Below are 9,985 nucleotides of genomic sequence, written 5' to 3' on the forward strand. Positions count from 1 at the left end.
GATGCTCTAATTCTCTCATTAGACAATGTGTCTAATTCCTGGATAGTAGATTCCGGGGCTTCATTCCATGCGACAACACACAAGCAACATTTCCAAGACTACACCAAAGGTAATTTTGGGTATGTATACTTGGGAGATGATGAAGCTTGTGAGATTGTCAGCAAAGGTACAGTTTCTGTCAAAACTGCTAATGGAAATGAGTGGAAGCTTAAAGATGTTAGGCATGTTCCTTCTCTTCGCAAAAATTTGATCTCTACAGGACAATTGGATGATGAAGGTCACAACATTGCATTCGGAAACAAAAGTTGGAAGATCTCAAAGGGATCTTTGGTGATTGCCAAGGGAGAAAAAGTCGGTACACTTTACTTGTGTACTGTTAGCACGCAACGTTCAGCTTGTGCAGCAACTACAGAAGTTGACAGTGCGGTGTGGCACTACCGACTTGGACATATGAGTGCCAAAGGAATGCAAATCCTTCAAACAAAGAAGCTTCTACCAGGTTTGAAAGAAGTGGACTTAGAGTTCTGTGAAGATTGTGTTTATGGTAAACAAAAGAGGGTAAAATTTCAAAAATTAGGAAATGAAAGAAAAAATAAAAAACTTGAGTTGGTTCATTCTGATGTTTGGGGTCCTGCAAGTACCCCATCACTTGGTGGCTCATTGTACTATGTAACATTCATAAACGATGCGACTAGAAAAACATGGGTTTATGTCATGAAGAATAAGTCCAATGTGTTTTCGATATTTCAAAGGTGGAAAGCCTTTGTGGAGAATGAAACAGGTACCAAGGTTAAATGCCTCAGATCCAAGAATGGAGGCGAATATTGCAACCAAGCTTTTGAAAGCTTTTGTGCTAGCAATGGCATTCGGAGGCAAAGGACAACCCCAAGGACACCTCAACAAAATGGAATTTCAGAAAGGATGAACAGGACAATCATGGAGCGAGCACGAAGCATGCGGCTACATGCAGGTCTACCGCTTGAGCTTTGGGCGGAAGCTGTAAGTACGTCTGTGTACTTAATCAATCGGTCACCCTCAACGGCATTGGATGGGGGAGTTCCAGAAGAGGCATGGACAGGTAAACCGGTGAAATATGCATTTCTCAAAGTGTTTGGGTGTGAGGCTTTCATACACATTGATAGAAGCCTAAGATCAAAGGTAGATGCAAAGTCCAAAAAGTGTTTCTTCATTGGCTATGGAGAAGGTGACTTTGGGTATCGCCTATGGAATCCTGAAGATGGTAAAATTTTAAGGAGTAGGGATGTAATTTTTAACGAACAAAATATGTACAAAGATTACTTGGAAAGAAAACAAACAAAAGAAACAGGTGATGAGAACATGGAGCAGCTTGAGGACGGTGAAGACTCAAGGACTGCAAACGGTGACAATGTGCAACAACGTCAACCAAATGAGGAGCCTCAACCTATTCTCTGAAGATCTACAAGAGCAAGTAGACCTCCAGAAAGGTTTGTTCCTTCCTTCAACCATCTCTTGATCTCAAATTCTGGAGAGCCGGAATCATACGAAGAAGCTATGCAACATGAATCCAAAGAAGAATGGACGAAGAGCATGCAAGTGGAGATGGACTCACTACATCGCAACCAAACATGGGAGTTGGTTGAGTTGCCTAAAGGTAAGCGGGCACTTCAAAACAAATGGGTGTACAAGGTGAAGGAAGAAGAAGGTGGGAAGAAAAGGTACAAGTCTAAGCTTGTGGTAAAAGGGTTTTCTCAAAAGAAAGGTATTGACTTCAATGAAATATTTTCTCCTGTTGTAAAAATGAACTCAATTAGGCTTGTCTTAAGCCTTGTGGCTGCTCATGATCTAAATCTCGAGCAAATGGATGTAAATACGGCATTCCCTCACGGTGACTTAGAGGAGGAAATCTACATGCTTCAACCAAAGGGGTATGAAGTAAAAGGTAAGGAGAAAATGGTTTGCAGATTAAAGAAGAGCTTGTATGGTTTAAAGCAAGCATCAAGACAATGTTACTTGAAGTTTGATCGATGGATGTTGGATCATGGATTCACAAGATGCAACTCGGATCACTGCGTCTACACGAAGAATTTGGGAGATGGGAAATTCATCATCCTAATGTTATATGTTGATGACATGTTGATTGCAAGTGCTAACATGCAGGACATCAAAGACCTAAAAGAGGAGCTGTCTAAATCTTTTTCAATGAAAGATTTAGGTGCTGCAAAGAGGATACTTGGTATGAAAATATCAAGGGATAGGACGAAGAAGACAATAAAGCTATCTCAAGAAGATTACATCAAGAAGGTACTAGAAAGGTTTGCAATGCAAAATGCAAAACCAATTTCTACACTTTTGGCTGGTCACTTTAAACTAACGAAGGATATGTGTCCAAAGACACAAGAGGAGATAGCCTATATGTCTAAAGTTCCATATGCTGCAGCGGTAGGTTCTCTGATGTATGCTATGGTCTGGACAAGGCCAGACATTGCACATGCAGTGGGAGTTGTGAGTAGGTTCATAGACAACCCAGGTAAAGAGCATTGGCAAGCTGTGAAGTGGATACTTAGGTATCTAAAAGGGACAACAACAAATGCTTTGTATTTTGGAGGAACTGATATTTTTCTAGAAGGATATACTGATGCAGATATGGCAGGTGACAAAGATACTCGAAGGAGCACTACTGGCTATGTGTTCATGGTTGGAGGCACAGCAGTAAGCTGAGCTTCAAAGCTGCAGAAAGTGGTTTCACTTTCTACCACGGAAGCAGAGTATGTAGCAATGACGGAGGCAAGCAAAGAAATTATGTGGCTTCACAGATTCTTAGAAGAGCTTGGATTCAAACAAGACAATTGTGTCTTGTACAGTGATAGCCAAAGCGCTATCCATCTTGTGAAGAACTCAGCCTTTCATTCAAGGACAAAGCACATTGAGGTGAGATATCACTTCATACGCCACTCTTTTGGAAGAGGAACAACTAAAGCTAGGAAAGGTGCATACAAGTGAAAATCCTGCAGACATGTTTACAATGGTTGTCAACAAGGAGAAGTTGAGCTTTTGCTCATCTTCAATCGGCATTCAAGGATAAGAAGCCAGGATGGAAAGCAGTCACAGGTTTGGTTTGGAGATCAGTCTCCAAGTGGGAGATTGTTAAGTATGGAGCCTGATTTACCCTTGTAATTTTCTGTGGTAAAAGCGCACATTTGTAAGGCCCCCATTATGAGGAGAAGCCATCGTGCGTGAAGGAAAATCACTCACCGGAAACCAAAATATTTCACGGACAAGAATCAGGGGTAAATTTTCCCTCGCCAGAATATTCCTTTTCGCCGGAATATTATGGTCGGACTGCGGCCGGAAAGTGGTCGGAAAACAACCGGTCGGTTGGCCGGTGGCCGGTGGTCGAAAGTCAATGGCCGGTGGCCGGTGGCCGAATTGAATGGCCGGTGGCCGAATTCAAAAGTGGATTTGTCTACACAAGGGCGGCCACACATGGACGGATTGGAGGGTCCGATTTGGACTTCACATAAGGGCGGCTACACATGGCTGCCTCTCAAGAGAGAGGGCAGCCCTTTTGGCCTATAAAAGAAGGCCATTTCTAAACACATTTCATAGTGTGTGAAGTTGATGCAACAAGGTGAGTGTGAGGTGGTGAGAGTGAAGCAAGGCGGGAGCTCCATTAAGGGTATAATCCCTTTGTAAACTACTTCTTGTTTTGAAGTACTAAAGCCATTGAGTGGCTGCTTTCCCATGGACGTAGCCCACATTGGGTGAACCACGTATATCGTGTGTACTCTCTCTCTTTCTCTCTCTCTACTCTATAATCTCGTGTATGTAAATTTGTCTCTCTCCATTAAGTAATCTACTCAATTATCTATTTAGCTACGTCTTATTTCCTAACACTCCATTTATCCTACGAACCGACCACCAAAGTCTCAAGTATTTCATGACGCAAACCAAGCTTTCCGACAAACAAATGAGGTGGGAAAATTTTCTTTTGTAATTCAATTTCCATATTGCTCACATAGCTGGTAAGCACAATCAAGTGGCCGATGCACTTTCACGATGACCCAAAGTTAATGCGGTGTCTATAGCTACTCACAATGATCTATCCTCTATGATAGATGAGTATGCTACTGACCCTGACTTTAGAGACATAATGTCAGCCCTTGATTTGGGGAAGAAAGAGGAACCATTCACCTTGTAGGATGGTTATCTTCTCCACGGCAATAGGCTATGTGTTACCCATTCCCTCCGTGACAAGGTTATGTATGAATCCCATGCTCCTCCATATGCGGGGCATAGAGGTATTCAACCTACTCTCTGAGGAGTAGAGACGTACTTCTATTGGCCTACCATGAAAGTGGACATACAAGAGTATGTTCCAAAATGTGTAGTATGCCAAAAGACCAAGTATGATAGAGGGAAGCAACCTGGATTACTCCAACCATTGCTTATTCCAAATTCACCATGGGAGAGTATATCCATGGATTTTATCTTTGGATTACCCAAGTCTATCCATAGGAATATAGGAATATGGACAATAGTTGACAGGTTTAGCAAGCAAGCACATTTTATTCCTGTCAAAAATACTATTAAGGCACATCAAATGGCAACTCTCTTCATATCTCATATTTTCAAGCACCATGGATTACCCACATCCATCGTGTCAGATAGAGATCCTAGAATGACCAGTAATTTCTGGAAAGGTCTCTTTAAAAATCTAGGAACAAGATTGAGTTTCTCTTCGGCCTATCACCCACAAACGGATGGCCAAAGTGAGATAGCCAATCTTACGATACTCGATCTACTCAAGACTTATGTTACCAAAGAAGATCAACGCTCACAATGGGAAAAATACTTACCTCTTGTAGAGTATGCCTACAATAATATTGTACATACTTCTATGAGAAAAGCACCTTTTGAGATCATTGAGGGAAGACCTAAAAGTCCCTTGCTACTCAAAGTACATGGGAAGATCTTCGCCGCCGATGAATATAGCCGTGACCTACAAGAATCTTTTCAGAAGATTAGGGAGGCTATATCCATCTCTCAACAAAGGCAAAAAGCTACTGCTGATAAGCACAGAAGATCCTTAATGTTCAAAGAAAATGATTGGGTCTTACTCAAGTTTCCTAAGACTCGATTGAGGCAAACGATAGGAAAAAATCCTACGGGCCATCAAAAGTATTATGCTAAACTAGCAAAAAGATACTATGGTCCTTTCCAAATCTTGAAGACCATCAATGAGACAGCTTATCAACTCAAGTTGCCCAACCATTGGCTCATACACAATGCCTTTCATGTAAGCCTACTTAAGCCCTACAAAGGAGAGCCACCAACTGAACCAATTATTGAAGACCCTCCCAAAGTTGAAGACCAAGAAGAGGTGCTACAACCTGAAGCTGTCCTTCCGCATGAAGACAAGGTACTACGACATGGTAAGATTATCCGACGGTATCTTATTAAGTTCAAAAATTATTCTTTTGAAGATGCTAGATGGATGCAAGGAATACAGCTTAAGGATAGTATGAACCTTGTCAATGCTTACAATGCTACATAAGAGTAAGCAAATGTACAAATTTCTTTTAAATGACTCATGTTTTTGTCTTATAAGACTAGTCCTGTTTTTAATTGTGCACAAATTTAACTAGTATGCATGCTTAGAATCATGTTTGTGATGACGACGTCTCTCAAACACCAAGTAGAATTTGTCCCTCTACTTTGGGAGAATGAAATGGACTAAAGAGCAGAAATGATTGCGGCAGCTATGTCTCCCAAGCACCAAATGGATTAGTCATCCATCTTGGAAAGATTTCGTAGGGTAAAAAGGGATCCTCTACCCGCTAAGTAAAATTGACTAATGACTAAGGCTTTACCTCTTCTACCTCATAGTCGAGGACGACTATGATTTCAAGAGAGAGGTAATGTCATAAAATATAATATCTAATATCTAACCAACCCAAATGATTTTCTAATATTAAATTGATCACTTAATGTGGGAGAATAAATGGGAACAAGTGTTAAGATATAGACATGTGCTTATAGATCTATCTCAACACGGGGCCAATGGTAAAGGGGCCCAAATGAGAGATGGTCTATCAAAGAGCAAGGCTAACAAATGGAGCATAATACCTTAGGGTTAGCTTCATTGAAGACCTCCAATAATGTGTGTAAAAGGCCTTTGACCTTAGGTAAGCTAGGGTTGAGCTTGAGGCACGGGAACCCGACCCAGCTCGAGGTTCTTGTCCTGCTTGTCATGCTTGATGACTAAGGTTCTTGAGGTGATTGATGATTGAGGTGCTTAATTATTGAGATGCTTGAGGTGCTTGAGATGCTAGGGTTGCACTTGAGCTGAGAACCCAGCCCAAGCTTAAAGTGCTTATGAGCCAAGCTTGTGGTGGGAACTGGGCCTATGCATGAGGGGCTTGAGGTGTCAAAAAGTCAAAGATTCAATCCCTACAAGGAGGGGGCGAGCCCTACATGAGGGGGGATGAGAGAGAACACCTACACACTCACACAAGGCATGCATGGTACAAAGAAAGCAAAAGGGACACTTGTCAAGTTCCTCCTCATGTTGCCCTCATGGTGTGCCTGAAGCCTATTGGTTGGCCACCCAAGGGGTCCAATAATAATTTAGGATATTTAATTAAATGATTTAGCATTGATCTAGCCCTCTCTCTCAAAGGGGAAAGGGGGACACTTGTCTCAAGGCTACCCTTGTTGCTTGTGATTGGCTAGGCCTGGAGGGGTCCAATGAGCTTCAAGCATGAGCTACAAGGGAGGGTTGACCCAAGCAAGCTAGGGGGTTTCTTAGGGGGTATACTCACCGATACACACTCATAAACACTCTCATTGTGTGCTATGCAAAGTGCAAGAGCTCCCTCTCCTTCTGCAAGCAAGTAGAGGTTGAGAGCCTACACCAACACTCTTGGATATGGAGTGCAAATCCAACCAAGAGCCATGCTTCAATGCCTAAGCTTGCCATCTCCTTCTTCTTCATTACTATGCTATTATGTATGCTAGCAACAAGAGTTATGATAAGAGAGGAACTAATTCTTTCTCCTACAAAATGTTTCTTCTTTCTCTTCCCTACCCTCATTCCCAGCTAGCTCTCTCCACCTTCGAAGGTGTTTGAGGTCTTGGGACTGAGGCTTGGGATAGTTAAAGCTTTCTTCAAGTTTATGTTATGTTTGTGATGCATGAAGCTTTCCATCTTCATTGTATCACCTAGGTCACAAGGAACACAAAGATTGTATTGTAGCAAGTCTCTCTCTTAATGGGAGAAATCATAATACAAATGCCTATTGGAGGGGGGACCGGCTCCACATAAATCCAGTCCTCAATTGTTGTCATGTTTACTAAATTCTCTCTCTTGCAAAAGTATTGTTCATGCCAAGTTAGCTAATTGCTATGATTATGTTGCTATCTTCAATTATGTTCACCCGCTATGCTCACAAAGTCATTTCTCAAAAGTACTCTCATTAATTTCCGCTACTCTCAAATTAAATAGGCCAATTCCATTACAGATCCTGATTACCATTTGGATAGCCATTCATTGCTAGATTACGTGTTGCACCTAGTGCATTGGTTTATTGCCCCCTAGCACCAGATTTGACCTAGATTGCTAGACTTTGGCAGTCATGGATCTTGAGGTTCGATCACCTCCAGGATTTCCATCCTCGCCACCATCTAGGAGACTGAACTCAGCAGAGGCTAGGACAGATATGGAGCGTAGGATGCAGAGCTATACTAGTGCACGACCAGAGCTACGAGCCACACAGACAGGTACACCTCAGATTTTGATTGTTCCTACTATTCGTACACATGCTAGAGAGGTTGTAGATATGGTACCACCTTACACATTGCCAGCCATGAGCACACTAGATACTGAGCTTTTTAGCTCACATGCACCAAATTTACCGATCATTGCTAGATCACCTAGAGCCACCATGTAGGCACGAGCCAAGCCTAGGGTTGACACGCCGAGTATTCTGTACCGAGATGAGATTGTGCTACATTTTGTAGGCAATAGAGGAGCCATGCCTTGGTTTCTTGACCATGACGGACATTCCTATTCCAGAGGTACCTTCTCAGATGACATAGACCCTTCTATACGGCAGATAGCCAGATTCAGAGGAGACATTTTGGTACAATTGAGTTCTTTACCGCTGAACTCAAGGGCGCATACATGTCCCTGCCGACCAGCCTATATGGTGTTATTGACAGAGCACATCCCGATGATTGTTTAGATACCCATTAGACATCCTAGGATAGTGCAGTTACGGAGATTAGATCACACATTGACTTATGTTGATGATTGTGGGCGTAGATACAGATATGAGCAGACGAGATGGTATACTGAGCCAGCCATTAGAGTTATGGCATATATTATTCGAGATCTTTGTGATAGGATTTATAGGGACCCACTGGGTGAGATTTGCTATTTGATGATTGGATTGCCCTATTCTCCATGGCATGGCCAGGATACTAAACATATACCCACCGAGAGTTCAAATACACCTCCTAGTTAGATACTCCGTACCAAGTCACCTCCCAGAGCTTCATCAGACAGATTTTGCCACACAGAGCAGAGTGCACTAGCTGCATGCATTTATACTAGAGGCACTTTTTTCCTACAGGTTTTTTCCCTCTAGGTATCCAAGTCTGAGACCCTAGTTTAGGATTTCTTTCATTTTGTAATAAAACTTTCACTACTATGCTGACACACCTTTCTAGGTGGTAGTGTCTTGCCTTATAATTTTGCAACATAGATGGACTTCAGCTTCCAGATTGCATATTTCCATTGAGCTTCAGAGTTATATGCAATTTCCACAGCTACTAAGGAGCTCATCATATTTCTCCAGGTGTATCACTTCCTATGCTATATGTTTTTGTACACCTATATTTGCTTATTGTGGCTTTTCATGGTTTGATTGAGTTCATTTTATTATGTCTTGTTATCTGCCAGTAGAGATATTCTGTTACCAATCAAATTATCTGCCTACAACTGCATATGATTTTTAATTGCTTATGAGAATGCAATTACTGTGCCAATGTTGTTTGATTTTGCAGTTGACTGAAGGAGGCTAAGGAAATTCATCTCAGATGCTCTTCCACCTCGACGAACGAGCTTCAACTCAATAGCTTCCGAGGATGGAATCTACATCAAGAAGGGGGGCATGTTAACCCTCACGCACATTCCTATCACCTACAATGGATGTCGTATTATTTATTTGGTACAGTCAGGTACCGGGCTTGTCGATCCAATAGGAAAAGGGTAAGAGTTATCGCCGATGAGAGACGCACTCTAAAACTAGAACGTATAACGTTTGGGTAAGATTGGCTAAGTGTGGGCGCCCAAGTGTGAATAGAGCGAGCTCATATAAAAGTCAACTAAACCTAAAATTCACTCATTCTCTCATTTGTGCAATTGAAGAGTGCTCTTGCTCCATCTCCATCTTCTTCTTCTTCATCTCCTTGTGTGTGTGTATGTGTGTGAGAGAGAGAGAGTGTGTGTGATCGAGCATTGCGGCGGCACGACGGCCGGTGAGGCAATTGAGCGCGACGCAGCGGCCTCTCCCTCTTCTTCGCGGTGATGAATCCTCCATGAAGCAAGCGTAGAGCGGTGAGTGACACACCAACGCCATCTTTGAGCTTATTAGTTTAGTCTTGTTGTGTGCTTGGAGCCATTTGTGGCTCGCACACGGTGTATCGGCAAGTTCCTTGCATTGACACGTGCGACATACGCGCATAGAGAGCTCGCACATGAGTAGAGGGAAGTGCCATGCCTTGAGGATATAATAACTCCACAAAGGGGAGTAAGCCCAAATCTTTGCGGAAAGCGTCAAGCTTCTTACAAGACAATGCCTTTGTGAAAAGATCTGCAAGGTTTTCATATGTTGGCACATAAGCCAAACTGATCTCTCTTGTTGAGAGCCTCTCCCTGACATAGTGGTAATGCACCTCAATGTGATTTCTGTGAGCATGAAAAACTGGGTTCCTCGCAACT

This window comes from Adiantum capillus-veneris, chromosome 29 (genome assembly GCF_014529385.1).
Source record: "Adiantum capillus-veneris isolate H3 chromosome 29, ASM1452938v2, whole genome shotgun sequence".
Lineage (NCBI taxonomy): Eukaryota > Viridiplantae > Streptophyta > Polypodiopsida > Polypodiales > Pteridaceae > Adiantum > Adiantum capillus-veneris.